Here is a 26,682-nt window from a genome sequence, read left to right as displayed (position 1 = left end):
TTCAGCACCATTTGCGAATCCTCAAATACTGAAGCAGTTTATGTCCAAATGTAGCAAGACCTGGCCAATATCCAGGCTTGGGTTGGCAAGTGGCAAGTAACAGTGAGTCCACACAAGTGCCAGGTAATGACCACCTCCAATAAGAGAGAATCTAATCGTTGCCCCTTGACATTCAATGACATTACCATCACTGACTCCCCACTGTAAACATCCTAAGGAGTAGCCATTAACCAGAAACTGAATTGGACTAGCCATATAAATACTGTGGCTACAAAAGCAGATCAGAGCCTAGGTATCCTGCATCTAGTAACTCACCTCTTGATTCTCCAAAGTCTGTCCACCATCTACAAGGCACAAGACAGATGTGTATACATGGAATATTCTCCCCTTGCCTGGATACGTTCAGCTCCAACAACACTCAAGAACAAAGCTGGACAAAGAAGCCCATTTTGGCATCACATCAACAGACATTCACTCCTGCTATCATTGACACACTGTAGCAGCATTTGTGTCCTATCTACGTGATACACTGCAGATCTCACCAAGGATCCTTAGACTGCACCTTTCAAACCCATGACTCTGCCATCTAGAAGGACAAGGGCAGCAGATGCATGAGAACACCATCACCTGGAGGTTTCTTTCCAACCCACTGACCATCCTGACTTGAAAATATTCCTTCACAGTTGCTGGCTCAAAATTCTGGAACTGTCTCCCTAACAGCACTGTGGGTTTACCTACACCTCAGGGACCACAATGGTTCAAGAAGGCAGCTCATCACCTCCTTCTCAAGGGCAATTAGGGATGGCAGTGAATGCTGGCCTAAACAATGATGTGCACATTCCTTGAATGAATATTTAAAAAATAATACATAAAATCTCTAAAAATAGTATCACAAGTTCATACAGCCATTAAGTTATAAATTAAACTTATTTCTAAAGGAATAGAATAGGGAAGAAGTGTAGGTAAATTTATACAGAATCTTGGTTCAAAGTCTACAGATATGCGGATTAGGTGGATTGGCCATAGTAAATATGCAAGATTATGGGAATGGGCAGCTGAGTGGGATTGTGGTTGGTGCAGTCTTGATGGCCAAATGGCCTCTTTCTGCACTGTGGTGTTTCTAAGGTATGGAATGGGTCAGATGCTATTTTGCAGAGTTGGTGCAGACTTGATAGGCTGAATGACCTCCTTCTGCATTGTAGAGATTCTATGATTCTAACTGCATTTGGAATACTATGCCCAGCTCTGGTCACCAGATTACCGAAATAGCGTATTGAAGCACCAGAGAACATACAAAAAGGATTTGTAAGCACGACAAAAATTAAGAGAACACAACTATGCAGAAAAATGAAGCAGCAGGAGAACGTTTCTTTGGAAATCAGGAAGCTAAGAGGAGCACTGTTAGTTGTGTTTGATTGGGTGAATATCAAGAAACAACCCATGTTGTTTCGTTGTTTAAAAAAGGTTCCAAAAGAAATCTGGGAAATTATAGGCCAGTAAGTTTGACGTCGGTGTCGCAAGTTATTGGAAGGTATGATAAGGCATAGGATCTACAAATATTTGGATAGACAGGGTCTTATTAGGGAGAGTCAGCATGGCTTTGTGCATAGTAGGTCATGTTTGACCAATCTATTAGAACATAGAACATAGAACATTACAGCGCGGAACAGGCCCTTCGGCCCACAATGTTGCGCCGACCAGTCTTATTTTTAAAAAAAAAACATTGACCCACTAATCTAAACCAATCCCTTTTCGTCCATAAACCTATCCACCAATCTCTTAAACGCCCCCAAACTAGGCGCATTTACAACTGCAGCAGGCAGGGCATTCCAGTCCCTCACCACCCTCTGGGTAAAGAACCTGCCCCTGACATCCGTCCTATAACTACCCTGCCTTAATTTAAAGCCATGCCCCCTCGTGCTAGCTTTCTCCATCCGAGGAAACAGGCTATCACCATCCACCCTATCTAAACCTCTAATCATCTTATATGTTTCTATAAGATCCCCTCGTAGCCGCCTTCTTTCCAGTGAAAACAACCCCAAATCCCTCAGTCTCTCCTCATAGGACCTCCCCTGCATACCAGGCAACATCCTGGTAAACCTCCTCTGCACCTTCTCCAAAGCCTCCACATCCTTCCTGTAATGTGGGGACCAGAACTGCACACAGTACTCCAAGTGCGGCCGCACCAGAGTTGTGTACAGTTGCAACATGACGCTGCGACTCCTAAATTCAATCCCCCTACCAATAAACGCCAAGACACCGTACGCCTTCTTAACAACCTTATCTACTTGATTCCCAACTTTCAGGGATCTATGTACACATACACCTAGATACCTCTGCTCCTCCACTCTATTCAAAGTCCTCCTGTTAGCCCTATACTCAACACATCTGTTATTCCTACCGAAATGGATTACCTCACACTTCTCCGCATTAAACTCCATCCGCCACCTCGCGGCCCAGCTCTGCAACCTGTCCAAGTCACCCTGCAAACTTCGACACCCTTCCTCACAATCTACCACACCTCCGACTTTGGTGTCATCAGCAAACTTACTAATCCACCCAACTATACCCTCATCCAGATCATTAATAAAGATTACGAACAGCAGTGGCCCCAAAACAGATCCCTGAGGCACACCACTCGTAACCGAACTCCATGATGAATAATTACCATCAACCACCACCCTCTGTCTCCTATCTGCTAACCAATTCCTGATCCAAGTACCTAAATTACCACCAATCCCATACATCTGCATTTTCTGCAGAAGCATACCATGGTGAACCTTATCAAACGCCTTACTAAAATCCATATATACCACGTCTACTGCCTTACCCCTATCCACCTCTTTGGTCACCTTCTCAAAGAACTCAATAAGGTTAGTAAGGCACGACCTTCCCGCTACAAAACCATGCTGACTATCTCTAATCAATTCATTACTCTCCAAATAACTATAAATCCTATCCCTAATAATTCTTTCTAAAACCTTGCCCACTACAGAAGTAAGACTCACTGGTCTATAATTCCCAGGGAAGTCTCTGTTCCCCTTCTTAAACAATGGGACAACATTCGCTGTCCTCCAATCTTCCGGTACTATACCAGAGACCAACGACGACCTGAAGATCAGAGCCAGTGGCTCTGCAATCACCTCTCTTGCCTCCCATAGAATCCTAGGGTAAATCCCGTCTGGACCAGGGGACTTATCTATTTTCAACCCTTCTAGAATATCCAACACATCCTCTGTATCAACTGCAATACTTTCTATTTTACACCCCTTCACCCCAGTGACCTCCTCAGCTACATTCATATCGTCCTGCGTGAACACCGAAGAGAAATAATGGTTCAATGCCTCTCCAATCTCTCCCGGTTCCACACACAACTTCCCCCTACTGTCTGTAACTGGCCCTAATCTTGCCCTAACCAACCTTCTGTTCTTGACATACCTATAGAACGCCTTAGGATTCTCCTTAATCCTATCAGCCAAAGTCATCTCATGCCCTCTTCTAGCCCTTCTTAACTCCCTCTTCAACTCCCTCCTAGCCAATCTAAAGCTTTCTACTGCACTACCCGAGCCCTCAAGCCTCATCCGAACATAAGCCTCCTTCTTCTTCCTAACCAACAAATCAACTTTTTTTGTGCACCACGGTTCCCTAGCCCTACCAATTCCTCCTTGCCTGACAGGGACATACCTATCACAGACCCACAGTAGCTGCTCCTTGAAAAAACTCCACATTTCAGACGTTCCTAGTCCCTGTAATCTCCTCGTCCAACCAATGCTTCCTAATTCTCTCCTAATGGCCTCATAATTACCCTTCCCCCAGCTAAAACTACTGACCCGAGGTTCATGCCTATCCCTTTCCATCACTAAGGTGAACGTAACCGAATTGTGGTCACTATCACCAAAATGCACACCAACTTCCAAGTCTAGCACCTGGTCTGGCTCATTTCCCAGCACCAAGTCCAATATAGCCTCACCTCTAGTTGGCCTATCTACATATTGAGTCAAAAAACCTTCCTGCACACTTTGAACAAAAACTGACCCCTCTAACGAGCTAGAGCTATAGCAATTCCAATCAATGTTAGTAAAGTTAAAGTCCCCCATAACAATTACCCTATTACTTTCACTCCTAACCAGGATCGTCTCTGCAATCCTTTCCTCAACCTCTCTAGAACTTTTTGGAGGTCTATAAAAGACTCCCAACAGGGTGACCTCTCCTCTCCTATTTCTAATTTCTGCCCATACTACCTCAACAGACAAGTCCTCATTAAACTTCCTCTCTGAGACTGTGATATAGTCCTTGACCAATAATGCTACTCCACCCCCCCTTCTACCTCCTTCTCTACTCCGACTAAAGCACTTGTACCCCGGCACCTGCAACATCCATTCCTGACCCTGCTCTATCCACGTCTCTGAAATGGCCACAACATCAAAGTCCCAGGTACTGGTCCACGCTGCAAGTTCATCCACTTTATTGCGAATACTCCTCGCGTTAAAGTATATACATTTCAAACCTCGCTCCGCCCCACCCCCACAATGCCGTGCAATGCCATCCCCTTCTATGCCCCCCTCACTTTCACCCCCTCTACCCAGGATCCCACCCCCCCTCTGAATCAGTTTAAACCACTCCGCATAGCCTTCACAAATTTACCCCCCAGGATATTTGTTCCCCTCTGGTTCAGATGTATACCATCACTCTTATAGAGATCCCACCTTCCCCAGAATGAGCCCCAATTGCTCAAGTAATTAAACCCCTCCCTCCTGCACCATCCCCTCAGCCACAAGTTCAAACTTTCCCTCTCCCTATTCCTCTCTAAACTATCCCGTGGCACAGGCAAGAGTCCAGAGATAACCACTCTGTTCGACTTGGCCTTTAGTTTCCATCCCAACTCCATGAAACTCTGCTTAATATCCCCTTCCCTTAGCCTCCCTATGTCATTAGAGTTTTTTGAGGAGGTTACCAGGAAAGTGGATGAAGGGAAGGCGGTGGATGTTGTCTACCTGGATTTCAGCAAGCCTTTGACAGGGTCTGTCATGGGAGGTTAGTTAGGAAGGCTCAGTCGCTAGGTATACATGGGGAGATAGTAAATTGGATTAGACACTGGCTCAATGGAAGAAGCCAGAGAGTGGTTGTGGAGGATTGCTTCTCTGAGTGGAGGCCTGTGACTAGTGGTGTGCCGCAGGGATCGGTGTTGGGTCCATTGTTGTTTGTCATCTATATCAATGATCTGGATGATAATGTGGTAAATTGGATCAGCAAATTTGCTGATGATACAAAGATTGGAGGTGCAGTGGACAGTGAGGAAGGTTTTCAAAGCTTGCAGAGGGATTTGAACCAACTAGGATAATGGGCTGAAAAATGGCAAATGGAATTTAACGCAGACAAGTGTGAGGTATTGCACTTTGGAAGGACAAACCAAAGTAGAACATACAGGGTAAATGGTAGGACTCTGAAGAGTGCAGTTGAACAGAGGGATCTGGGAACACAGGTACAGACTTCCCTAAAAGTGATGCAACAGGTGGATAGGGTTGTAAAGAGTGCTTTTTGGCCTTTATAAATCAGAGTATTGAGTGTAAAATTTGGAGTGTTATGGTAAGGTTGTATAAGGCATTGGTGAGGCTGAATTTAGAGTATTGTGTACAGTTTTGGTCACTTAGTTACAGGAAGGATGTAAATAAGGTTGAAAGAGTGAAGAGAAGGTTCAGAAGGATGTTGCTGGGACTTGAGAAGCTGAGTTATAGAAAGAGATTGAATAGGTTAGGACTTTATTCCCTGGAGTGTAGAAGAATGAGGGGAGATTTGATAGAGGTGTATAAGATTTTGGTGGGTATGGATAGAGTGAATGCAAGCGGGCTTTTTCCTCTGAGGATAGGGGAGAAAAAAACCAGAAGGCATGGGTTAAGGGTGAAAGGAGAAAAGTTTAAAGGGAATATTTGGCGGGTGGGGGCTTCTTCACGCAGAGAGTGATGGGAGTGTGGAATGAGCTGCCGGATAAGTGCGGGGTCACTTTTAACATTTAAGAAAAGCTTGGACGGGTTCATGGATGAGAGGGGTGTGGAGGGATATGGTCCAAGTGCAGCTCAGTGGGACTAGGCAAAAAATGGTTTGGCACAGACAAGAAGGGCCAAAAGGCCTGTTTCTGAGCTGTAATTTTCTATGATTCTATGGTAAATTGAATATTTCCAAAATGAGGGTTTTTAAATATATGATAGCCATTAATCAAACAAATAAATGAGTTATTAGAAATTAGAAATTTCCTGAAGAGAATATAGAACTTGTTGAAGTTGGAATTGTTGAAACAGATCAAGTTAACGTATTTAAGGGGTGGTTTACTATATACAGGGGGGAGATGGGAATGAGGGATGCAGGATAAGAAGAGATAATCAGTGTTCGAGGAGACTGTTTGGACTATTGACATCAGCATGGACATGTTGGACTGAAAGGCATGTTTCTGTGCTGAAGGTTCTTTGTAATTCAAGGCAACGGTAATCCTTTGTCAAAATCTGTTCACCCCCTCCTTAACCCATACATTAAATATGGCCAATGTAGTTGCAAGACCATCTTTGGAACCCACAATAAAATCATAGAATCTATGGCACAGAGACAGGCCCTTTGGCCCAAATCAGTCCATGCCAAACAAAAAGCCCATCTAAACTAACCCCACTTGCCTGCATTTGGCCCATATCCCTCTAAACCTTTCCTATCCATATATCTGTCCAAATGTCTTTTAAATGTTGTCAACATCCCTGCCTCAACCACTTCCTTGGGCAGCTCATTCCACAGACGTACCACCCTCTGTGTAAAAAAGTTGCTTCTCACATTCCCATTAATTCTTTCCCGTCTTAACTTAAACCTAAGCCCTCTAGTTTTCAAATCCCCAACCCTGGGAAAAATGGATAGTGCATTTACCCTATCCATGCCTCTCATGATTTTATACACCTCTATAGGATCACCCCTAAGTCTCCTATGGTCCAAAGAAAGAAGTCCTAACCTGTCCAATCTTTCCCTATAACTCAGTCCCTTGAGTCCTGGGAACATTCTTGTAACTGTCTTCTGCATACTCTTCAGTTGAATAACGTCTTTCCTATAGAATATGGAATACAATACACAAAGCTACTTCAATCCAAGGTGCAGCAGTATGCATGATTTTTCTGTTGGGCTGTCACATGAAAATATTTGCTATCTATTTGTTGCTTTTCATTTAACCTTCATCTTATTTAGGAAGTGAGTTCTTGCCTCACATTGTGAATCCTACTCATTATCTAATTTCCTCAGTTAAAGTAACAAATAAACAGAGCATCCCAACCAATTTAGTATTTATAAACAGTATAGATCAGAAATGTTTTTGTTTGGTCTCTGATTGTTTAATGTAATTTAGTTTCTACACTGTGAGAAGGATTAGCCTCACCATCCCTTAAGCCACAGAGTCATACAGTGCAAAAATGGCCCTTTGGCCCACTGAGTCTACACTGACAATAACCACCATTAAAGTTGCACTATTCCTATTTTCCAGCATTCGTCCCATATCTTTGGATGTTATGATATTTCAAGTGCTCATCTTTATCTTTTAAAGGTTGTAAAATTTCCAGCCTCCACTCCTTCCCAGGCAGTGCATTCCAGGTTTCCACAACACTCTGAGTGAAAAAATGTTTTCTCAAACCTCCTCTGGATCTCCTGTCTCTTACCCCCTTGTGATTGACTCCTTAACCAAGGAGAACAGCTGCTCCCTATTCACCCTGTCCATACCCTTCATAATCTTATACACCTCAATCATATACACCCTCAGCTTTCTCTGCTCTAGAGAAAACAATCTGAACCTATCCAGTCTCTCCTTATAGCACAAATGCACCAACCCAGGCAGCATTCTGGTGAATCTCCTCTGTAACCCCGCTAGTACAATCACATCCTCCCTATAGTGAGGTGACCAGAACTGCACACTGTGCCCCAACTGTGGCCTAAACAATGTTCTGTATAGCTTCAGCATTAATTCCTTGCTCTTATACTCAATGCCATGGCTGATAAAAGCAAGTGTCCCATATGCCTTCTTAATTATCCCATTCACCTGTTCTGCTGCCTTCAGGGTTCTGAGAATAAGTACCCCAAGATCCATCTGTTCCCCTGAGCTTCCTAGTGTCTTGCCATTCATTAAATATTCCTTTGTCTTGTTACTTCTTCGAAAGTGCATCACCACATACTCATCAGGGTTAAATACCATCTGCCATTGCTCTGCCAATTTAACCAACCCATCTATATCTACCTATAACCTATGACCTTCTTCTTCACTATTAACCACCCTACCAATCTTAAGGTCATTTGCAAACTAGCTTATCATTCCCCCACTTTATCATCTATATTATTTATGTATATAACAAACAATAAGGGTCTCAGCACTCAACTTTGTGGTATGCCACTGGATACTGGCTTCCAGTCACTAAAACAGCCTTCTATCATCGCCCTTAGTGTCCTGTTACTAAGCCAGTTTCAGATCCATCTCACCAAGTTTCTCTGTATTACATGTGCTTCAACCTTCTTAATCAGTCTCTCATGTGGGACATTGTCAAAGCCTTACTAAAATCCATATAAACTAAATCCATATTCAACTGGAAGGAAAGGGAAACAAGATTTCTCCTCTGGATTTATATCCAGAAAGGGCTATTAGTTAGGATATAAGTTAGTGAAGAATCTGAAGAATTGTGCTTAGTTGTGAAAACCTAATATTATCCTCTGAATTTCTATATGAACAGAAAATTTGATATTCTAAAATATACTAGAATATAGTATAGAATATATGGGCGGCACAGTAGCACAGTGGTTAGCACTGCTGCTTCACAGTTCCAGGGTCCTGGGTTCGATTCCCGGCTCGGGTCACTGTCTGTGTGAAGTTTGCACATTCTCCTCATGTCTGTGTGGGTTTCCTCTGGGTACTCTGGTTTCCTCCCACAGTCCAAAGATGTGCGGGTTAGGTTGATTGGCCATGCTAAGAAATTGCCCCTTAGTGTCCAGGGATGTGTAGGTTAGCGGGATTAGTGGGTATAATATGTAGGGATATGGGGGTAGGGCCTGGGCGGGATTGTGCTTGGTGCAGACTTGATGGGCCGAAAGGCCTCTTTCTGCACTGTAGGGTTCTAAGATCTATGATATACTGTAATGCACTGTAGTGGTACGATGGCACAGTGGTTAGCACTGCTGCCTCGCAGCGCCAGGGGCTGGGTTCAATTCCAGTTTGGCTGTCTGTGTGGAGTTTGCACATTGTCCCCATGTCTATGCGGGTTTCCCCCAGGTGCTCTGGTTTCCTCCCACAGTCCAATTGGCCATTCTAAATTGCCTCTCAGTGTCAGGGGGACTAGCAGGGTACGTGGGGTTATGGGGATGGGCCAGGGTGGGATTGTTGCCGGTGCAGGCTTCATAGGCTGAATGGTCTCCTTTGCACTGTAGGAGATTCTGTGACTTGCTGTGCAACAAATGGTTAATCCTTGAATTTTGCAAAATGAAACACTAACAAAGGACCTACACATCCTGTTGTTATCAGAAGGTCAATGGAGATAATTTGACGATGGTTGTAGTCTGAATGAGACGTTTCAAGGTTGTAGAACAGTGAAGTGAGTAAAATGTGTGTGTCTTGCAAAATAAGCAGGAAGAAAGTTGCAATGAATTGGTGTAAGAGAACCTAGTAAGGAGCAATGTAGCCTTAATCAAATTAAATTATATCTGAGGCTGGATTTTGAATTGGTGATGGGGGTGGGAACAGATGTGGGCACAGTTTGAAAATTGTGTACCCGAAGAGCAGCACCAGATCATACTGCCTCTGACATAGTTTGCAATTTTCAAACAACCTACATGGGGATGAAACATAAACCCACTTGCTGCGAATTTAGGAGCTTGTTGAAGGGTCTGCCCAGAACAGAATGGGATTTTCAATCTTTTCAATTTTCAACCTCTTTTGGAGTAAAGCTGAACAGTCTGGTGCACGATAGTTCACAGTTCGCAAGGTATCTACGGGGCAAAAGAAAGTCTGTTTCCATGTGTGGTTTTTGTAAAATTTAAAGGATCAACAAGTGCCAGACCAAGTGCTGTATCTCAACCTAACCCTAACCCTAACTCTAACCGTAACCCATGGCCACTTTGCATCACTATTATTTCTCTTGCCCATTCATGCATTGCCTGCAGTCCTCAGCAAGGCAGCAATGGGGCCCACATGGCTGCTGCCTGCCTTTGCAGCTGGCAATGGTTTCCTCCCAGAGTCCGAAAGACATGCTGACTAGGTGCGTTAGCCATGCTTAATTCGCCGTCAGTGTACCAGAGTGTGGCGACTGGGGGATTTTCACAGTGACTTAATTGCAGTGTTAACGTAATCCTATTTGTGACACTAATAAATAAACTAAACTCAACTAAACAGGCAGGCAGCTCCAGCCATCTGAAGGTACTCAGCATTTCTAATTGAGCTGAATTCACCTGCCCAATTAGCCAAATTTGCATTTCAAAATAGCACCATAACAGCAATACGGTTCAGGCGCAGAATCATGGCGAGAATCCATCTGGGTGTCAGGTTGTCAGGTTTTCAATCCCACTTTGACAACCTGGCCCTTGGAATCATACATGGACGATTGCTGAGCAGGGTGGCTATCATTTGGACATGGGAGGAACTCTGTAAAGGGGGCAGTCGGGAAGGGAGGTGTGTCCCAATGTCCATGGTGGGGGGGAGAGACAAGCACAGGGAGCAATCGGCATCAGGCAGCAGGAGATCTCCCAGTACTCTGGGAGATCGGGGCATCTGCGAAATGGCACCCCAATAGCACAGCAATCTGCATCACTGGCGAGATTAGGCTCCACCCCTCCTCTACAGGTGAGAATCGTATCCTGGCTTTCTTTTGCACTTGGAGCCATAACATTGCAATGTGCAGCTCGCCCAGAAAAAGTGCAATTCTCTCCCGTTTTCTCACTCGTTGGCACTTAAAATTTTTTTGTAAAATTCACCCATTGTGTTTTCTCCACTTCCAGTGAGTTTTACAAGAAGATTCAGGAGGAGCAGGTGGCGATTGCAGCCATGGACACTGATGTGAACTCCCCAGTTCGAGATACCGGATGCAGTGACCATCATCTGGGATACATCTCCTTTTGCTCCCACCAGGCGCAGGCCTCCAGTTGGCGCCATCTATATCAGAATTGCTGTCACATTGGGAAGAGAGTTCAGTGCCAGCCAGGGAGGCAGAAGTCACTACAAAGGAATTGCTACCACTCAGAAAGGGGCTTCAAGGATACCTTTAGCTAGGGCCAGCACCAATCTCCTTGGACTACACTTCTAGAAATAGAGAAACAAAGTCGCTTGTAGATTTCTCCAACGAGGTAGTAAATAAAGTCCATTCATTGGAAATGTGAGGCAATATGACATATGAATCAGGAGCAAATCAAAGATGGCCGAATGCATGTGGGAAGGCTATGACTACCTGCGGACAGAGAACTCCCCAAAACACTGCATTTGCCTCATCTCCATTCCCCTCAACTACACCATCATCGTCTGGTTCAAGAGATTGTCTTGGGGGAAGACCAAACCATATTGTCAGGACCAGTCTAGACAAAGAACAAAGAAAATTACAGCACAGGAAAAAGATCTGCGGCCCTCCAAGCCTGCACTGACCATACTGTCCAACTGAACTAAAACTCCCTACCCTGCCAGGGACCATGTCCCTCTATTCCCATCCTATTCACGTATTTGTCCAGATGCCTCTTAAAACTCACTATTGTATCTGCTTCCACTACCTCCCTCAGCAGCGAGTTCCAGGCACCCACCACCCTCTGTGTAAAAAGCTTGCCTCGCACATTTCCTTTAAACCTTGCTGCTCACACCTTAAACCTATGCCCCCGAGTAATTGACTCTTCCAACCTGGGGAAAAGCTTTTGACTATCCACTCTGTCCATGTCCCTTATAATCTTGTAGACTTCTATCAGGTGGCCCCTCAACTTCCTTCATTCCAGTGAGAACAAACCAAGTTTCTTCAACCTCTTCTCATAGCTAATGTCCCCCATACCAAGCAATGTTCTGGTAAATCTTTTCTGTGCCCTCTCCAAAATTTCTACATCTTTCTGTAGCATGGCGACCAGAATTGAACACTATATTCCAAGTGCGACCTAAGGTTCTATAAAGCTGCAACGTGACTTGCCAATTTTTATACTCAATGCTCCGACTGATGAAGGCGAGCATGCCTTATGCCTTCTTGACTACCTTCTCCATCTGCGTTGCCACTTTCAGTAACTTGTGTACCTGTACACCTAGATCCCGCTGCCTATCAATACTCTTAAGGGTTCTGCCATTTACTGTATATTTCCTATCTTTATTAAACCTTCCAAACTGCATTACCTCACATTTGTCCGGATTAAACTCCATCTGTCCGAGTCTCCAACTGATCTATATCCCCATTGGGTGTGCCTGTGTCAGGCAGAGACACTAAATCCTATTGAATCAAGCAAAGGAGGAAGTGTGCATGCGTGTCTGCATGTCTGTCTGTCTCTGTGTCTTTCACTTTCTCACTTTTTGATTACAAGATGGTGTTGCATTGTGGTGAATTGGGATTTCACATTGCTGACGTAATTTATCTTTCTCATTGTTTGTTATTAATTGATCTTTTTAATAAACAAGCAATGTACCAGCAACAAATTTTTGAATGGGCAGTAGAATTTGAATTGATTGCATTAAATTTCAGGAAATGCGAGGATTTCCATGAATGTTTCCTTAAGACTCCAAGAAAGTATTGAAAATTTCTAGGAAGGGCAAAGTTAAAATAAATTATAAAGAAAATTGGAAGCAATTATGCAAAAAACAGAGACTGGTCAAATCCAAATTTTCAAGATTAAGATTAAGAAATGTGTTTAATCAAATAGAAATAAATCTTTAGCATTTGAAAATCCATGACAGTTCTGATAAAATGAACTAAATAAGATCATAAGAAATAGAACCAGGAATAGGCCATTTGGCCTATTCAATATCATTCAATAGGATCATGGCTGATCCAACATTCCTTACATTTACTTTCCCTGTCACCCTTCATTCCTTTACTGATCAAAATCTATCTCAACCTTAAATATACAAAATGACTCTGCCTCCATAGCTCTCTGTGGCAAGGAGTTCCAAAGAGTCACAACCTCCTGAGAGAAAAAATTCCTCCTCAACTCAAATTGGTGTCTCTTTACTCTGAGACTATGCTCTCTAGTCCTAGACTCTCCCGTGAGCAGAAACATCCTCTCAGCATTTACCCTGTCAAGCTCCTTAAGAATCCTATATGGTTCAATGAGATTGCCTCTCATTCTTCTAAATCCAAATGAGTACCAACCTGTTTAACCTTTCCTCATAAGACAATTCTTCCATACTGGGGATTGTCCTGAAGACCCTTCTTTCAACTGCCTGTAATGAACATAAGAACATAAGAAATAGGAGCAGGAGTAGGCCATTTAGCCCTTCGAGCCTGCCCCACCATTCAGTAAGATCATGGCTGACCTGAAGTGAATCAGTTCCACTTTCCCTCTTTCTCCCCATAACCCTTAATTCCCTTGTCTGTCAAAAACCTATCTACCTGTGACTTAAATATATTTAGCGAGGTAACCTCCACCACTTCAACAGGCAGAGAATTCCAGGGATTCACCACCCTTTGAGTGAAGAAGTTCCTCCTCAACTCCGATCTAAACTGCCCCCCCCCCTTAACTTGAGGCTGTGCCCTCTAGTCCTGCTATCCTTTCTAAGCGGGAAGAATCTCTCTACCTCTACCCTATCCATCCCTTTCATTATCTTATACGTCTCTGAAATAATACATTTCCTTACATAAGGGGACCAAGGCTATTCTCAGTACTCCAGTTGCAGCAAGAATTCCATACTTTTATACTCCAGCCCTCTTGAAATAAGAGCCAGCATTCCATTAGCCTTCCTGATTTCCTGCTGCACCTATGTGCTAGTTTTCTGTAATTCATGCACGTGCGCTTCAGTTTCTGTGTGTTGCAGCTTTCTGCAGTTTTTCTCCATTTAAATAATACTCTGTTCTTTTGATTTCCCTTCCAAAATGAACAACTTCACATTTTCCCAATTTCTTCTCCATTTGACAGCTTTTTGCCCACTTATTTAACCTATCAATATCTCTTTGTAAACTTCTCTCGCAACTTGTCTTTCCTCCCATTTTTGTGTCGTCTGTGAAAGGAATTTTTGTCCATGGGGGATACTGCTAAATTGGAACTGTTCAGAATTACACTTTGTCATGTTTAAGTATTTTAATTAGTAAAAGTTATACTAATTCTTCTTGTTATATTCTAACTGTGCTCTTAAATAAAGTTTGTTTTAATAAAAACATCCTAGTAGGTCAGTTGCATCATACCTGAAGCAAAACATCTTATGCTCACCCTCATGCCAAAATTAAATACAAAAGTTGGGTCCAGGCAAACTGCATAACATACATTGACGTTTCTGATTGGGTCCCTAACATTATCCATATGGTCTTAACATTGAAAGTAGTCCATGTTTTATTACATATATAACTCTTTGCCTGGAGTGGATTTGAGTGGATCTGGGACCTGGATTTGAATCCCACCATGGCAGATGATGGAATTTGAATTCAGTAAGAGAAAATCTGGAATTAAGAATCTACTGATGATCATGAAACTATGATCGATTGTTGTAAAAAAAACTATCTGGTTCACTAATGTCCTTTCAGGAAGGAAATCTGCTGTCCTCACTTGGATTGGCCTAAATGTGACTCCAGACCCACAACAATGTGGTTGACTCTCAACTGCACTCAGGCAACTAAGGATGGGCAATAAATGCTTGTTATCCAGCGATGTCCATTTCCCACGATTGATTTAAAAAAAAATTGTCTGTAGAAATGCACTTTCCTTTATATTCAGTATTTCACATCTGTCCCTGTTAAATTAAATTTATTTCTTGTTCTACCCCATTACATTCTAGATCTAAACTAATTTGCATGATCTTAATTACACCCTTGCAGATCTTGCTATTCAAATCAGCGGCATCCTTCAATCTGTATAAGATGAAGAACATGGAACAAATCAAATCCATTGGGAATAATTGCTTCATATTGGGTAGCTTGCAGATGGCTGAAGAGACCAATCCATGAGAGGCACATTCTTCACAAGGGCTGCATATGAAGTAGTTACCCAGTGTCATTTTTCGTTGTTATTTCTGGTACAGGCCTGTTGGCAAGTCACTGTAGCCACTCATCATCATGGTGGTGCACGCCAGCCCACAATTGATCACCATTTTCCTGTCATTAGCTAGTGTCTCCTAAGTGCAATATTCGATGTTTAGGGCCTTCATGCCATACTTGGAAGCATCTTCGAAGCTGAAGCTGGGTGTCCTACTGGTTGTCTGGTTCTGGTTACTTCCGACATCCTCAGGCATGTTACTGCCTTCCAACATACGCACATGCCTAATCTACAGTGAAGTTGTCGCTGCTTGGTGAGCCTAACATACTCTGGAGCTTTGCCTTTTGAGTGCGCTACTGCATCTATGATCTTGTCCTCTCATCAGATGCCCAGAATGCACTGCAAATAATGAAGGTGAAAGTTGTGAGTTTCCTTTCTTGATAGCTCACAATCATCCATATCAAGGGTAGGACTCTTAGCAGTGTAGAGGATCAGAAGGACCTCGGGGTCTGGGTCCATAGGACTCTTAAATTGGCCTCGCAGGTGGAGGATGTGGTATGAAGGCGTATGGTGTACTAGCTTTCATTAATTAAGGGATTGAGTTTAGGAGTTGGGAGGTAATGCTGCAACTTTATAAGACCCTTGTCAGACCCCACTTGGAGTAATGTGCGCAGTTCTGATCGCCTCACTACAAGAAGGATGTGGAAGCTATTGAAAGGGTGCAGAAGAGATTTACAAGGATGTTGCTTGGATTGGGTGGCATGCCTTATGAAGATAGGTTGAGGGAGCTCGGTCTTTTCTCCCTGGAGAGACAAAGGATGAGAGGTGACCTGATAGAGGTTTATAAGATGTTGAGAGGTATAGATAGGGTGGATTCTCGGAGGCTATTCCCCAGGACTGAAATGGTCACTATGAGAGGACACAGGTTTAAGGTGCTGGGGAGTAGGTACAGAGGAGATGTCAGGGGTAAGTTTTTCACTCAGAGTGTGGTGAGTGAGTGGAATCGGCTGCAGTCGGTGGTGGTGGAGGCAAACTCATTGGGGTCTTTTAAGAGACTTCTGGATGAGTACATGGGATTTAATGGGATTGAGGGTTATAGATAGGCCTGGTAGGTAAGGATATGATCGGTGCAACTTGTGGGCCGAAGGGCCTGTTTGTGCTGTAGTGTTTTATGTTCTATGTTTCACATTCATTCAACCAGGTTCTGAGAACATAGTTCTCATAACCAGCACTTTGGTCCTAAAGGTCAGTTTGGTTTATGTACGAGGGAGATCATGCCTCACAAATTTGGTTTTTGTACGAGGGAGGTCATGCCTCACAAATTTGGTTTTTGTACGAGGGAGGTCATGCCTCACAAATTTGGTTGAGTTTTTTGAGGAGGTGACAAAAATCATTAACGAGGGAAGGGCCGTGGATGTCGTCTATATGGATTTTAGTAAAGCGTTTGACAAGGTCCCTCATGGCAGGCTGGTGCAAAAGGTTAAATCTCATGGGATAAAAGGTGAGCTAGCTAGATGGGTGGAGAACTGGCTTGGCCATAGAAGACAGAAGGTGGCAGTGAAGGGGTCTTTTACCGGTTGGAGGTCTGTGACTAGTGGTGTTCTGCAGGGCTCTGTACTGGGACCTCTGCTGTTTGTGATATATATAAATGATTTGGAAGAAGATGTAGCTGGTGTAATCAGTAAGTTTGTGGATGACACGAAGATTGCTGGAGTTGCAAATAGTGATGAACATTGTCAGAGAATACAGCTGTGTATAGATAGGCTTGGAAATTGGGCGGAGAAATGGCAGAGGGAATTTAATCCAGATAAATGCGAAGTGATGCATTTCGGTAGATCTAATGTAGGGGGGAGCTATACAATAAATGGCAGAACCATCAGGAGTATAGACACATAGAGGGACCTGGGTGTGCAAGTTCACAGATCCTTAAAGGTGGCAGCACAGGTGGAGAAGGTGGTAAAGAAGGCATATGGCATACTTGCCTTTATTGGACAGGGCATAGAGTACAAAAGTTGGCATATGATGTTGCAGCTGAATAGAACGTTGGTTCGGCAACATTTGGAATACTGTGTACGGTTCTGATCGCCACACTACCAGAAGGACGTGGAGGCTTTGGAGAGAGTACAGAAAAGGTTTACCAGAATGTTGCCTGGTATGGAGGGTCTTAGCTATGAGAAGAGATTGGGTAAACTGGGGTTGTTCTCCCTGGAAAGAAGGAGGATGAAGGGCAATCTAATAGAGGTGTATAAAATTATGAAGGGCATAGATAGAGTGAACAGTGGGAAGCTTTTTCCCAGGTCAGAGGTGACAAACACAAGGGGTCACGAGTTCAAGGTGAGGGGGGCAATGTTGAAAACAGATGTCAGGGGAACGTATTTTACACAGAGGGTGGTGGGTGCCTGGAATGCACTGCCAAGCAAGGTGGTTGAGGCAGACATGCTGGGATTGTTTAAGACTTATCTAGATAGCCACATGAACAGATTGGGAATAGAGGGATACAAACGAATGGTCTAGTTGGGCTCATGAGCGGCACAGACTTGGAGGGCCGAACAGTCTGTTCCAGTGCTGTACTGTTCTTTGTCAGCTTGATGTTAGTCCATGCACATTTTGTGGTAGTTGCTTTCTCTATGCATGTGTCCATTTCTGCATCAAGAAACAGGCCGTTTGATATTTGATAACCACTTCCAGCAGGGTGTTATTTAATGTGATCAGGGACAAAGATGTGAAAGTTGTTCTTGATGCTTATGGTCATGGCGAACAAATGCAGGCATCAGAGAGAATCCATGAATTTGTGTGGAAGTGTTTCTGTGCAAGCAATGAGCATCATCAGTGTAGTGGAGTTCTCTGATCAAATCTTGTAGAATCCTACCCTGTTAATAGACATGCCACAGGATACACGTGATGCAAACATCATCACATTATACAAAATGAAGGGAACAGAAGGGAGTGTGAAAGAAGAATTTTGCTCCTCAAGTTATTGGATCATGCTTAAAAGGCTAAGTATATCTAGAAGTACAGCATGGTTTACATGCTGGAAGATCTGCAATATACTCGCTGTTCTACATGCCCCAGCTACAAGTGTAGGGAACAGGCTTTACCTCTTCACATTTCGTAGATCTCACTAATGCATTTAACACCCTATTCACATGCAGTCTGCGGATTTAATAAGATTACAATTGTTTTGCATCCTGTCATTAATGTAGTTGAGTAACAACAAAGATCTAAGCACTGATGGCTAACATATTCCTCATCAACTTGTCCCAGTCTGAGATAGTGCTTCTTATGAGTACTCTGTTTCATTTTTAATCGATGTTCTTATCCAGAACTAGATTGACCCTTAGATTGTATTGGACCTTGTGGTAATTAATAGTCTACATGTCTACATACCTTCTAAAAATCCAAATAAACTATTGATACAGGTATCTCTGTTATCTATTTTATTCATGATATCCATAAAAAAGCCAAATAAATTTGTCAAACAGGACCTACCCTTTTTAATATTATGCTGTTGCTTATGAATCAATATTATATTTTATGACATATGCTATGCAGTATGAATGTTTGGTGCCTTTAACTTAAAAACATTCTCATTGATTTCAGAAAGTTCTATCATATTTGTTGCACCACCGTAATTGGATCCTTCTCGGGCAGGTGGGTTTAATTTAGTTGGAATTAGATGTGCCGTGCTTAAACTTTTATTCTGCCACCTAATTAGGCAATGTTGATAAGGTTAAGTTGATTTATTAGTGTCACAAGTAGGCTTATATTAACACTGCAATGAAGTTACTGTGAAAATCCCCCAGTCACCACATTCTGGTGCCTGTTCAAATATACTGAGGGAAAATTTAGCATGGCCAATGCACCTAACCAGCACATCTTTCAAATAGTGGGAGGAAACCAGAGCACCCAGAGGAAACCCATGCAGACATGGGGAAAATGCGCAAACTCCACACAGACAGTGACCCAAGCCAGGAATCAAATCTGGGTTCCTGGCACTGTGAGGCAGCAGTGCTAACAACTGTGTCACCATGCCGCCCCTACATTTTATAAGGCTTACCGAATAATTATTAATCCCTTTCAGATCTGATAGGATGATTCAAATCATGTGCTCCAGACTATTTCTGCCTTTCATCTGAAGTATGATGCAAGTTGAAGTGTGGTACTGAAGTATTTTATTACATTTCTAAGAGATGTGATATAATGCCAAATAAATGTGAATCTTTCTTACAAGCAATTGGTGATCCAGGCTGTCCTTTCTTCCATCTCTAGGAAAAGTGCATGGTAAATAGCACAGGCCATTGCATTGTCCTGGATAGAGTATGATAGGTATTAAGAATAGCTTGGAATGTCTCACTTACCTGACTGTAAACCATTAATGTAGAATGCTCTGAAATGGATGATGCTTTTGGGATCCTGTTTTAAATTGGAATTCTGCAGCTTGATCATTCAAATATCGTGTTACAGTTTACTTAAACTTAATTTCCAAACAAATGAAACTATCTGAAATCTCCTGCAACTTTTCACTAACTATGTCTCTAGCATTTTTTTCAGTGCTATGTCCATTTATAGCTTTGAATTACAGATAAAGTTCAAATCATTAATATTTGATTTGAGTGGTATCGGTGCACAAATGGATGGGACAAGAAGGTACTATCTTAATGTTTGCTGAGCCCTCCTGCTGGTGGTATTGTGAGTAAATGCTGCCAATCACAAGTACGTTAGTCATACAGACCTGAAAGTTGCAAGTTTAATCCTATGTGCTGTGTTAACTGATCTCAGCTGCAGCACTGGGAATTCAGCCAAACTTCCTGTCTTTGGTGCAGAGTGAAAACTTCATTGTTCTTATAGGATAAAGACAGCTGTGCTGTAATTGTCTAAATACAAAATCTAAACTGACAATCCAGTGCAACACTGAGGGAGTGCTGCACTGCCAGAGGTGATCCCCTTCAACTGAGATATTACACTGAAACCCTATTTGTTTGGAAATTAAGTTTACGTAAACTGTAACACAAATATTTGGATGATTCAGCTAATTACCCTTTAATTCCACGTGAAAATGAGGGTAAATGTGCTTGATCAACATTTATCCCTCAATCAATATCACGAAAGCAGATTATCTGCTCTCATTATATTGCTATTTGTAGAGGCATGATGTATGCAAATTGGCTACTGGAAAAAGAAGTCACTGGTGTTGTCTTCGTTCGGCTGAGTAGCAGAATCAATCGTGTGTTACTTCTTGTGATAATGGTCTATGCAAGTTAAATAACAGTGCATTTGGATGCACGTTATGTTACAATATCCGTAAACGAATGGAAAGTTTTTGCAAACGCATATTGTCCTTTAAGTCTTAACTTTTAAGCCTAAGCAAGCTGTTGAGCGCTGTAATGGTTTGGCGGATAGTTTGAGACACACCCTGAATGGGCGCATGAAAACGACAGAAAAATTGGGAAACGTTATGCTAGCTTGTAGAATTTTATGGTTTTTCAAACTATTTTAACGGAACACTGAAAGACGCCGAGGGGCGGGCGGGGGGAGTGGTAGCATCACTTGAAATTAAAAAAAAACTAACAAAAATGCCTCAGGAGCACAACTAATAATATTCAAATCATACACAAAAATGACATTTAGCAAATTAAATAATCTTTTACACGTTTGGCCAGCTGATACTTCTAAAACACGGCGTATTCATTACATCTGAATTAACGGTGAAATGTTTGATTTCAATTTATTTCAATAAAACGAAACCTTTGGTCAGAAACTACTTATTTCTGCGGGACCCTCTCCCCTCCTCTTCCTCCATAGAATCGCCCCCTATTGACACTGGATTCCATTACATCAATCACAAAGACACTTGTTCACTCGCCGGCTTGTCCAGCCACCGCCTGGAAGATCAGATTGATTGACCGGAATTTATTGCCAGGTCCACTGACCGATCACAAGAAAAGGAGGAGGGAAACTATCAATTAACACCCGGAAGAAATCATGAGCACTTCGACTGTTGGGTCCCGTGAGCCCGCCGTAAGTAACCGCTGGAGACATATTTTAATTCCATGTGTTTGTTTGCCCTCTCGGTCTCTCCCCTGCAACTGTTGAATTTCTCACAGATGTGGCAGTCCCAGATGTGTAATTTGCATGCCTCCGCCATTCTACCAGGTTTCACCCCAGGCTGGCTGCCCGGGTCTCAGGGAGAGTCGGGGATGATGCTAAGAGTGGGAGACGGTGAGCAGCCTCTGGATTACACAGTTGCCAGTTCTCACTGGGTTATGGTCTGACTACGTGGCAATAATCTCCCCCCTTAACTTAAGCTTGTGTTAAGATTGTTGAAGGAGTTTTGTTTTGTGTGTGGCGTTAACTGTCATTAAGAATTCCTCCTTTTTTTCCCCAAGTTCTAAACAAACCCCAGCAGACGAGCGGGTAATGTCAATGAAATCTTTCCCTTTGCACTTGGCCGCCCTCCATTGCTAGGGTTTAACTGCAGCTTTCTCAGCGATAAGCAAAACAACAGCCTGTGGCTGGTGACAGCATCATTTAGTCATGTCCCGAGCAGTAGGATAGGGACACTGGCCCCTATCCTGTCTTGTGCTATCCATTGAGTTGAGACATGGGAATTTGCCACGATGTGAAGTTATGTCTAAATCGATTTAAATTTGCCATTAAATTCCAAAAGGAACTGGTGATCAAAGCTTTGAGATGCGTGTTCAAACTGACAGTGATTGCCAGCTTTATCATGTAGGTGTGTAAGCGCACGATTCACCTCTTCGAGTCACTTTGAACTCAATATTCCATCGTTGGCATAACGGAGATTTCCAGAAGTAAATCGAGCTCCCTTAACATTGAGCCCCACAGAAGAGGAGAAATTCGGATCCTCACTAAATTGCATAATCATACAATCCTACAATGCAGAAGGAGGCCATTCGGCTCATCGAGTCTGCACCAACCATAATCCCACCCAGGCCCTATTCCCATAACCCCATACTTTTATCCTGGCTAGTCCCCCTGACACTGAGGGGAAATTTAGCATGGCCAATCCACCTAACATGCACATCTTTGGACTATGGGAGAAAACCGAAACACATGGAGGAGACCCTCACAGACACCGGGAGAACATCCCACAGATAGTGACCCAAGCCAGGAATTGAACCCAGGCCCCTGGCATTGTGAGGCAGCAGTGCTAATCACTTGCCATCGTGCTGCCCATAATAATCACTATCTGGGAATAATCATATGAAGGACATACAAAGGAGGTAGAAAGACATCTGAAGAGAGTTTTGTTACCTCATACTTTGCCACGTTTCACTATGCTATTCATATGGAATGGGATCAATATTTGTTTAAAGTGCGCTCTTCAGGTTGTGATACTGTCAGGTGACATTAAGTTATAGTTTATTTATTAGCCATAAATAAGGCTTACATTAACACTGCAATGAAGTTACTATGAATGACGTTTCTATTATCCAGCACAAAAACAGAAAATGCTGGAAAGTCTCAACAGGTCTGATGGCATCTGTGGAGAGGGAGAAAATAAAGCCAATGTTGAGTCTGGATGACCCTTTGTCAAACCCAGCTCTGACGAAGGGTCACCCAGACTCCAAATGTTGGCCCTATTCTCTCTCCACAGGTGCTGTCAGACTTGTTGAGATCTTACAGCATTCTCTGTTTTTGTTTCAGATTCCGGCATCCGCAGTATTTTGCTTTTATATCATTATCCAGCACTTTGTTTCTGCAGCAGGGAGGCTGGAGTTAGGAGAATTTTGCTGTGCACAGAGCCAAACAGAACACACCTAGGGACTCATTGGCCCCTGGGACTTCTGTGACCTGGCTATATTGCTATGTTTGTGATGTGCATCTTCACTGTGCCATCATTTTGCAAAGCATTTGCTGGAGTCTTGCATCTAATGGTGATGCTAATGTCCAAAATAAAACATTTCACTGGCTATTCTAAGGAATCGTACATTAGTTTAGCCACATCTGGAACACTGTATTCAGTTAATTTGCCAAATGCCCATGTTACACTCAGGAATAGACCAAATTTCCCTTAAAGAGATTTCAAGCTTCATAACGAAACCTTTGCATTTTACACACTAACTTGATCGGAGTTGGTACAACTCTGATCAACCTTATAGCATAACAATTATTTAATGGAGAGTATGTAAGATTGCCAGCATATTAAAAGACATAAAAATCAGACATTGCTAAATTATTTGTCCAGATTTATTTATTTATTTATGTAAAAAATACAGAAGTATGGCAATATATTTGTCCAATACAATAATCAAGCTTATGTTATTTATGGATTGGGTTGAATGTTTAGCACAAAACAAATTGAGCCAAAAATTCCAGTACGTGCTGGTAATAAATGAGATGAGACAAATTCTCTGAGTTTGTTTCACTATGTACAATACTTAGAAAAACAAAAACCACCAAACAATCTTGAATTTTTAAAAATGCTCTTATGGGATGTGGCAAGGTCAGCATTTGTTGCCCATCCCTAATTACCCTCAAACTGAGTGGGTTGCCAAACCATTTCCAAAGACAGCTAAGTGTTGACCACATTGCTGTTGGTCTGGAGTCACATGTAGGTGAGACCATATAAGTACAGCAGCTTTCCTACTCCAAAGGACATCAGTGAACCAGATGAGTTTTTATGATGACCAGCAATGGTTTCATGGCAACCATTACTGAGACAAGTTTTTCAATTCCTGATTCTATTAATTGAATTTAAATTCCATGGTGAGGTTTGTACCCATGTCCCCAGAGCATTCATTCGTCTGGCTCTCTGGATGACAAGTCCAGTGAAATTACCACTGTACCATTATCTTCCCCATGACTTATTTTAGAGTTACTTTTTTAAAATGTAAAATCACACTCTTGCCAATAACATCATCTGTCAGTGCTGTTGCTTTGATATTTTTCTCTTATCTGAAAAAGAATTCTTGGCCCTTTGACCCTGTTAACTGGCATCCCGTTTAGAATAATAGAATTCCTACTGTGCAGAAGGAGGCCATTTGGCCCATTGAGCTTGCAACAACTACAATCCCACCCAGGCTCAATCCCCTAACCCTATGTATTTACCCTGCTAATCCCCTCAACACTAAGGGCAATTTAGCTTGGCCAATCCAACTAACCTGCATATTTTTGGACTGTGGGAGGAAACCGGAACACCCAAGGGAAACCGACGCAGGCACAGACAGAGTGTGCAAACTCCACACAATCACCAAAGAGCAAAATTGAACCCAGGTCCCTGATACTGTGAGGTGGCCCTACTAATCACTGTGCCACCCCTTTACAAACCCCTTTCCTCTTCTCAATCCTCAGATCAGTTGTTGCATTCCTAATCTTTGCCCTTCTTGCACAACTTCTGTTTGAATCCTTCCTGCCAGGTTTCCCTGAAAGTCTTTGCTTTTATACCTTCCTCTTACACCCAACTCTTTGACCAAGGTGTAGCTACTCTTCCTATTAACCAGCTTGATATCCATTTTCTTAGACCTCATGAAATACAATGCAGCATTTTCTATCTTAAAAGTACTATATAAAATACAAGATGTTGAGGCAATGGTTTTTGAATTGCTTATTTATCCTCTGGAATTTATTTCCTAGACAAATATTAAATGTTAACCCTTTTGAGATATTGTTTCATAAATTGGTGGTGACTTCTGAATTATATAAGTCCAATTGTTTTTCAAAGTAATCCAAAATAAGAAGTCTCACAACACCAGGTTAAAGTCCAACAGGTTTATTTGGTAGCACGAGCTTTCGGAGCACTGCCCCTTCATCAGGTGAGTGGGAGTTGAGTTCACAGGCAGGGCATATACAGATACATATTCAATTACAAGATAATAGTTGGAATATGAGTCTTAACAAGTGATCAAGTCTTTACAGGTACAGATAATGCGAGTGGAGAAAGGGTTAAGTATAGGTTAAAGAGATGTGAATTGTCTCAAGCCCCGGACAGTTAGTGATATTTTGCAAGACTCACAGCAAATAATCACTGAAACAACTATATGATGACATCAACAAGTTCCATCCACCATCAGACTCACCATGGACTACCCTCTGGAATTGGCTGCATTCTTGGACCCACACATCTTCGTCAAGGACAGTCATCTCAGCATGTCACAGCAGTGCGAGCCCACAGATTAACCCCACGATGCTCCACTTCTCCAGCTTAAACACGTTAAAGAATCCATCTGCTATGGACAAGCCCTCCTGATACACAGGATCTGCTCAGATGAGGAGGGTTGCAACAGATACCTACAGGCACTAAAAGATGCCCTCAAAAGAACAGGATATGGCGCTCAACTCATCGATCGACAGCTCTGATGTGCCACGGTGAAAAACCGCAACGACCTCCTCAGAAGACAAACACTGGACACGGCGGACAGAGTACCCTTTGTCATCCAGTACTTCCCCGGAGAGGAGAAACTACATCTTCTCCGGAACCTTCAACATATCACTGATGAAGGCAAACATCTTGCCAAGGCCATCCCCACACCCCCACGACTTATCTTTAAACAACTGCACAACCTCAAGCAGACCATTATACGCAATAAGCTACCCAGCCTTCAGGAGAACAGTGACCACAACACCAGACAACCCTGCCATAGCAACCTTTGCAAGACGTGCTGGACATCAACTTGGATGCCATCATTTCACGTGAGAACACCATCCACCAGGTACACGGTACATACTCTTGTGATTCGGCCAATATTGTCTACCTGATATGCTGCAGGAAAGGAAGTCCCGAGGCAAGGTACATTGGGGAGACCATGAAGACGCTACGACAACGGACAAATGAACACTGCTCGACAATCACCAGGCAAGAGTATTCCCTCCCTGTCAGGAAACACACTTCAGCGGTCATGGGCATTCGGCCTCTGATCTTCGGGTAAGCGGTCTCCAAGGTGGCCTTCAAGACACACAATGCAGAATCTCTGAGCGGAAACTGATAGCCAAGTTCCGCACACATGAGGACGGCCTTAACCGGGATATTGGGTTCATGTCACACTATCTGTAACCCCCACAACTTGCCAGGGCTTGCAAAATCTTACTAATTGTCCTGGCTTGAGACAATTTACAACTCTTTAACCTGTGCTTAACCCTGTCTCCACTTGTATCCACTTGCTATCTCCACTCACATTGTCCGCACCTTTAAGACTTGATTAGCTGTAAAAACTCACATTCTAATCAGTATTCTGTAAACTGAGTGTGTGTCTTTACATTCCCTGTTTGTGAACAGAACTCTCCACTCAGCTGACGAAGGGTCAGAGGCCCGAAAGTTAGTGGCTTTTGCTACCAAATAAACCTGTTGGACTTTAACCTGTTGTTGTGAGACTTCTCACTGTGTTTACCCAAGTCCAATGCCGGAATCTCCACATCATGTATCATGCCCACTTGTATTGTCAGGGTGGCATTGTAGCACAGTGGTTAGCCCTGCTGCTTCACAGCGCCAGGGACCCAGGTTCAATTCCCGGCTTGGGTCAATGACTATTTGCACGTTTGTCTGCATGGATTTCCTCCAGGTGTTCCAGTTTCCCCTCTCAGTCCGAAAGA

At 42.9% G+C, this 26,682-nt stretch overlaps 1 long non-coding RNA gene across 1 annotated transcript in view; it reads left to right on the top strand.

The window, feature by feature from the left end:
* Nucleotides 1-26,682, top strand: part of LOC145344086 (uncharacterized) — a 73,248-nt gene that overhangs the window by 27,032 nt on the left and 19,534 nt on the right. The window contains exon 2 of the long non-coding RNA XR_013886838.1: nucleotides 20,935-21,150. This is a non-coding gene — a long non-coding RNA (uncharacterized LOC145344086). The remainder of the gene's footprint in view (nucleotides 1-20,934; nucleotides 21,151-26,682) is intronic.

This window comes from Carcharhinus amblyrhynchos, chromosome 6 (assembly GCF_965287045.1).
Source record: "Carcharhinus amblyrhynchos chromosome 6, sCarAmb.v2.hapA, whole genome shotgun sequence".
Taxonomy (NCBI): Eukaryota; Metazoa; Chordata; class Chondrichthyes; order Carcharhiniformes; family Carcharhinidae; genus Carcharhinus; species Carcharhinus amblyrhynchos.
Note: the sequence above shows the minus strand (reverse complement) of the source record. Positions and strands in the feature narration are given on the sequence as shown.